We start from the raw sequence: 7,631 nt of genomic DNA on the forward strand, positions 1-7,631 counted from the left end.
TCTCTATATACCTCCAGAAGACTGCTCCACAGCCCAACAGTGGAAGGCCTTTCTTTCTACCCCTCAATTAGCATTGGGCATGGTGACCTTGGGCTCATGTGCAGCTGCACCATGCTGATTATATAAGCAGTGTGTGCACAACTGAACATGCCTGTCCACAGGTGTGTATAAATTCACTGAATGCCCCAAAATTTCACCAAGGGGTCTCTGGGTCAGGTATATGTTTTTTGACTTGATACTTTGTATCGCTATTTGCACAACTACACACCCATTACTCATAGCTAGCTATAATAGCTACACGACATGTAGTGATGCCTTTGTTATTAACTGCGCAAAAAGTATCTTGTATATGTTTGTTTGCCAATTAATGCACTTATTCACTTGAGCAGACAGTTTGCCAGAATAAAAAGTTCCCCTCAAAGTCAAATCTGAAACGGAGATAATAAACGGCAATCTTTGCTTTCGCTCACCTACGCACGCTAATCCTGAACTAGCAGTCAGCTCTGCTTTGTTTCTCTCTCTGCTCCTGCTCTGCTCAGCACTTCTGAGAAACAGTTAAATAAATGTTTTCCTGCGAGAGTCACGACTCTGGAGGGTCAGACTTTTGATGAGTCTTTCCTTAGATAAGTTACCTGGTAAAAACTAGGAGTGTTTTGATTACAGCTGAGAGTTTGATACGAAGGGTAGGAATTCAGGACACTGCTTTTAGATGAACAATGGAAGCTAACTTAATATATCATGATATATGAACAATGCTGCCTTCAGTCAAGTTAATTCATTCATTTCAGTTCACTTATCTAGTTCAGGGTCGCAGTGGGTCCAGAGCCTACTTGGAATCATTGGGCGCAAGGTTGGAATACACCTTGGAGGGGGTGCCAGTCCTTCACAGGGCAACACAGACACACACACACACGGACACTTTTGAGTCGCCAATTCAACTACCAATGTGTGTTTTTGGACTGTGGGAGGAAACCGGAGCACCGGGAGGAAACCCACGCAGAAACAGGGAGAACACACCACACTCCTCACAGACAGTCACCCGGAGGAAACCCATGCAGACACAGGGAGAACACACCACACTCCTCACAGACAGTCACCCGGAGGAAACCCATGCAGACACAGGGAGAACACACCACACTCCTCACAGACAGTCACCCGGAGGAAACCCACGCAGACACAGGGAGAACACACCACACTCCTTACAGACAGTCACCAGGAGCAGGAATTGAACCCACAACCTCCAGGTCCCTGGAGCTGTGTGACTGCGACACTAACCTGCTGCACCACCGTGCCGCCCCTTCAGTCAAGTTTCTTCTGAAATTAATTTTATCAGTAGGGAGTTCCCACTTTGCTGCAGGAACAGCTTCTAGTTGTAAACAGCTCTGTGGTAGCTGTCCAGATGTCCAAAATGTCCCATTTAATTTCATGCATTCATATTTTATCCAACATAATTAGCAATAATTGACCGTAAATCCCTTGAATTCATTCTAATGAACAAATTAACAAAATATTATTCGTAATCCTATTTGCATATTTGATTCCTATGGTGTCTTGGAGCACCATCCCAGACTCCATGGGTAAAAAAAAATGCAAATATTATGCAAAATGATATTATGTTGTTAATAAGTTTAAGGGATTAACAGTCAATCACTAACTCTGTCAGAAAAAAAAACTGGCAGTGCTACTAAAAGAAGAGGCATTTGGGAGCCGGAAGAGCCAGCACATATTAGAAAACTGAGCCAATTAGTGTGACTCACTGAAAGGAGCTGGAATTATCAGTGCAGAAGAATACAGCAGCATCTGTACTGTAAGATTTCAGGAAATAATAACACCATCCAGCACCACCTGTCCTTACGTACAGATTTAGGAACATTTGACAACACAGAAATTAGTGCAGCAACACTGGCCAGAGGTGAGAATTCAATTTGACAAGGCTGCGGACCAACTCCAGGAGGCCATTGTGAATATATAGTCATTAAAACTAAAAAAGAAAATACACTATAAGGAAATTTCATGTTGCTAATATTAAAAGCCAAATGCAAACACATTCATCACACAACTTTGTGTAGAGATTCAGTCACAATGGCATTTGTTTCTTGTGTCACTAAAATTCTGATTGATTTCTCTGCAGTCCATAGCTAAAACATTAATTAATTCATCCATTATCTGTAACCGCTTATACAGTTCAGGGTCGCAGTGGGTCCAGAGCCTACCTGGAATCATTGAGCGCAAGGAAGGAATACACCCTGGAGGGGGCACCAATGTGTGTTTTTGGACTGTGGGAGGAAACCGGAGCACCTGGAGGAAACCTATGCGGACACAGGGAGAACACACCACACTCCTCACAGACAGTCACCTGGAGGAAACCCACACGGACACAGGGAGAACACACCACACTCCTCACAGACAGTCACTTGGAGGAAACCCACGCAGACACAGGGAGAACACACCACACTCCTCACAGACAGTCACCCGGAGGAAACCCACGCGGACACAGGGACCTGTGTCCAAGCCCCTGGAGCTGTGTGACTGCGACACTACCTGCTGCGCCACCGTGCCACCCAGTTAAAACATGTATCTTCAAAACAGTAACTTTATAGGAGAAGAGAAAAATAACTCAAAGAGTAATTTTGGAGCATTCCTATTGGTCCATTTATCCTGAAATCTTCACATAATGTGAAGGACTGTTTATGTGTTCAAATGATGTAGTGAACTAAATATTCATGAAAATGAAGATAATGTATTTATTTATTTATTTTTCAGACCATGACAGTGATATATTCAGTCACTGGTTCATCTGCTGTAGCTATTTAATCTTGATCACAGTTACAGTGGGTTTAGAGCCTAAAATACTCCCAAAAGCTAAATGTGATGATAATTAATAAGGAGTGGACGTATAAATCAACTCTTGTCACATCCCCACACCAATTTGCCCCAGTACCAAGCGGATAACAGCGCTAACCTGCACTATTAATTTTGACAGAATATCAATGTGTGGAATCTCAAATGACTTGCTACTTCTTAGGCAGGTAACAAAATAACTTCTAAACTCAAATAGTGAACTGTATATATCTCGCAGGAAGCAATTTATGTTTTTGCCTTAAGCTGCACAACCCACTAACTAGCATACAGTGCACTGTTTTTGTGCTGAGGTTAGTTTTTGACCTCAGAAATGACTTCTGTTCTTGAAGCAGGTGAATGAAGGGTTAAACTTTCAGAGCACACAGCACAGATCATTTGTTTGGTTTTATCATCAGGCGCCTGAGGCATTGTTCAGAAAAGCAGGGCTTTGCTAGCCTGCCAAAAATGTTGTAACTGTAGCCTAATCCCTGCAATGCTTCATGCTGGTGGTGCCCCCTGTTGCCCTGGAAGATACAACAGCTTCAGCAACAGATCCCAAGCATCAGGAGTGGGTGTCCTTCCTCAGAAATCCCCGCCTTTAAAAAATGAGTTCACATCAGGTTGAGTGTCATATTTAGCCCACGCAGTATAACCACGAGCCAGGGGTGTTTGAATCGTGACATTAGCTCACTGCACGCTAATAAGCTGACAAGGGAAAACATTCTCTGTTCTGCTTAACACCCATAACAAATACCGTGACTAATTATGGGGTTTAAGAGGAATGGTTTGGGCGACGCTTTTTGGCAGATTACGACAAGCTAAGGCAGCCATTTAATTTTCTTCCTAAGGAAACATCCAAGTGTCACACACTTTGCAGCACATACAAACCCAGAGCCAGAAGACTGGGGACAGTATGTCAAATGATAAAAAAAAAAAAAAGAAAAACAACTTAAAGCTGTGATTTGTTCATTCTGTGGAACTTGTATTAAATTAAAACATTTTTAAAAATGCAGAAACACGTTATTTGATCCCTTCCTTATGAAATGTACTTTTGTAAACCTTCAGGAGCCTGCAAAATCTCTTAAAATCCTTGTACACCTCAGCTTTGCTTAATATTCTGTTTTAAGGGCATTTTCCTAATAGCTGTTCTTCTTAAATTCACCTTTTAATGCACTTTCATTTCAAAATGTTCAGCACCGTCTTCACTCTCGCTGTAACAAGCCCCGTTTGTTTGCCTTTCCACAAGTCTTCCGTTGGGGTTACAACTGTTTGTTGTTGTGTTTTACATAGTTTTCAGAAGCAGACAGATACTATCAAGAATGTGGCTTAGAAATGCCAAATACAAAGTGGATTTGAAAATCTGTCTGAATTTGACACACAGTATCGAATTGTAATTCTGTTCTTGTCTGCTTTGAAGTTTGAGAAGCTCTTCTCATTTTTCCTTCTATATTTATGCATTGTCAGATCTCCCGCTGAATTGGTAGCTTTTGGCCGACCTTCCAAACAACAGTTGTTACAAGCCAAACGGAGCGACGTATTTCACGCCTATGGAGCCAGCCTGTGGCACTTTGGAATAATCACTGCTGGACCTCAACGTGTGACAGCTAAACCGCAGAGCCAATGGCAAAATGAGCCTAAACGCTATTGAGCGGTGAGAAATATTGGCTTCTAGACAGCATCCGGGATTTTAAATGTGCCAGCATTTCACAGTCCTCTTTCACCTTCGCAATAATGTGAGCAACAATCCTGTGATGTTTGCTCATCCACAGCAGGCCTACGCTCAGCCAAAATGACTGAGGAAGTGCGTTGGATGTATGCATCTGCAAATATCATTAATGTCATACAGTATTCTCATGCTGTACCTAGAACTATAATGTCTCTTGTATGTAGCCATTTACATTAGCTTCTGAATTAGCAAGTCTCACTAGCAGATGCCTTGCTTTTCACAGATATTTCTGATTATAGTAAAACTTTCATTCATTCATTCATTCATTCTTTGTAACCAAAAAATAGCTTTTTAATACGCTGCTCTTTAAAGACATACAAAGGTTCCAAAGTAAATACCCCCCCCCCCAATTCACTATCCTTATTTCCCCTTCTGTCTTTTTCTCTCATACATTCTATACGTCTGTAAGTTTCAGGGTGTCTTCATCACAAAACACTCACCTGTACTCACCTCTGATATTGGCCATGCAACAACATACTCAGACTTTCACACAGGGCACGTACATTACCACAATTACTGACATCACCATCATCATAATCACCCTCTTTTGTTGACTTGAATCATCTGATGCTTTTGTTGACGTCAAGTATAATACTTTGAAGAAATCTTTTTGAGTGCTAATGGCGCCCCCTTGTGTAGAACCTTAGTCCTGCTGAATGTGAGTGAGTTACAAATATATTCACGATGTGTTTCGCATCATAAAAGTAGGACGGTTAATAATATGCTATTCACATCTTCACTGGGCTGCTGCTGCTCAGCCACTGAGACTAAGGTTCCAATCCCAAGCCTGGATGGAATGAGAAGGTTGTGTTAGGAAAGGCATTCAATGAAAAAGCCCTCTGTGTGGATCATTAGCCGGGTTGGTGCATGATCCACTGTGGATGATCCCTTACAGAAGCAGTCAAAAGTGAAACAACAGCATAGCATCACTTTCTTGGTGTGGTAAGGAGGAACTTAATCCATCACTCCAATGCAGTGCTAGTCTGTGCCTTATGTCTGTTGTCTAACATAATATGATCAGCTGTTATTGAGTTAGGTGGCACAGTGGCGCAGCAGGTTAGTTTCGCAGTCACACAGCTCCAGGGGCCTGGAGGTTGTGGGTTCGATTCCCGCTCCGGGTGACTGTCTGTGAGGAGTGTGGTGTGTTTTCCCCGTGTCCACGTGGGTTTCCTCCGGGTGACTGTCTGTGAGGAGTGTGGTGTGTTCTCCCCGTGTCCGCGTGGGGTTTCCTCCGGGTGCTCCGGTTTCCTCCCACAGTCCAAAAACACACGTTGGTAGGTGGATTGGCGACTCAAAAGTGTCCGTAGGTGTGAGTGAATGTGTGTGCGTGTGTGTGTCTGTGTTGCCCTGTGAAGGACTGGCGCCCCTTCCAGGGTGTATTCCCACCTTGCGCCCAATGATTCCAGGTAGGCTCTGGACCCACCGCGACCCTGAATTGGATAAGCGCTTACAGAGAATGAATGAATGAATGTTATTGAGTTAGCAGTAGTTTGAAAAAAAGCTGTGGTTGACTTCACATATATTGGAGTAAGCATGTGTTAGCCTTGACTCTCTCAGCTTGGCAACATCGTATAACTGGGGGAGCAGTGCCTAAATAGTATAGAATAAAACTGGGGAGAAAATGTAAAACATGATTGAGCCATCAGCCTGTCACTCAAGCACTCTCTGAGACACGATTCACTCAGCTCAGCTGGGTACGTCAGTGACAGCAGGCAGTCCATCTCTAGCTTGTGCTGCATTGAATGTGGTTGGATCATTTTTTATTTCATGTTTTATAAATTGTCAGAGGGGTTGCCTGCGTGGGTTTTGCTGCTGAAAAAAGAAAAAAAAAGCAAGAACAGTGGCTCTTTAAAATCCTTGGCTAAAGCTCCCCACGCCAAGTATGATGCAGCACTCGAGCTTCTGAGTTATTTTCACTCTTAAAGGACGAGCCTCCTCAGTGCCCTCTCAGCCCCCATCTGCCTCCACACTGCTGGAGACCCAGCAATACCTGAATGAATCTGCTGTGTGCAGCATTGCTAATTGTCCATCTTCCTTTCTGAGCTGGTGGTTTCCATAGGAACCTAATTGTGTAAAAAAATGTGACCACCAATCCAGAGTCGTAATGGCCAATGGAAATAGCCAGTGTGCCAGAGGCTAATTTTGAAGATGTGAAGGAAAGGGCAGCAAAAAATTCAGGCTTAAAAAAAAACCTCGCTGACGTTGCTGTTGGCGTGTCGAGTGCCAAGTGCTGGGTGCAGAGTACAGTTCCTTTTAGGCTGGAGTAGGCTGTAAAAAAAATAGGCGGGTGACATAAATTCAATTTGCTGCAATTATCCGCTAATCCACTTTGAGTTTGTACCAGAGAATGCTTCTTAATTTAGCCTGCTGATGAAGCATGAAGAAGGAAAAAAAAGGCACATTATGGGATTTTATGTCGGAGCGAGGCTAAGTCATGCAGAAGACTTCTCCTCATTTTCCCCGGGTTCTTAAGCTGTGCAGTTGTTGAAGGCCTGTAGGGGAAAACCTTTTAGAGTTGGAGACAAACTTCAGACACCCAAGCCCTCCCCCTCCAACCACAATCACACACTCATGCAAGCGCACAAACACAGACGCCCACTCTCTTCTGTCACTTTCTGACAGGTGCTGCCAACAACCCCACCCCACACACAGGTGTATGTGTGTATTTCGGTGTGCGTTGATTGCTGTTGTTTTGTTGGAATGTGGGAAGCCTGGAGGTCAAGGCTGTGCTGTGCCCTGGCCTTGACTGAGTCACACGCATGTGAAGTTCCAAACCTGCAAAGAATATTTTGACAAGTTTGATCTGCTGTTGCCTCCTGCCTGTTGGAGGGAGTGAGAGGGAGGTAAAGATCGAATCTATTCAACACAGACATGTTTCTAAGGAATCATCCCAATTTTTCTGAAGAATCCCTATCAAATCAAAAACAACATACTGAAGTACATTTTTTCTTGTTGCATGAAGACACAGGTTCCACAATGTTCCAAAAGGAGTAAAGGTTGAGGCCTGTCACTATGTGGTTAAAGAACAATGTTCCTCAACAAGCAACAGCTTCATGTTTATCAT

This window comes from Hoplias malabaricus, chromosome Y, assembly GCF_029633855.1.
Source record: "Hoplias malabaricus isolate fHopMal1 chromosome Y, fHopMal1.hap1, whole genome shotgun sequence".
Taxonomy (NCBI): domain Eukaryota; kingdom Metazoa; phylum Chordata; class Actinopteri; order Characiformes; family Erythrinidae; genus Hoplias; species Hoplias malabaricus.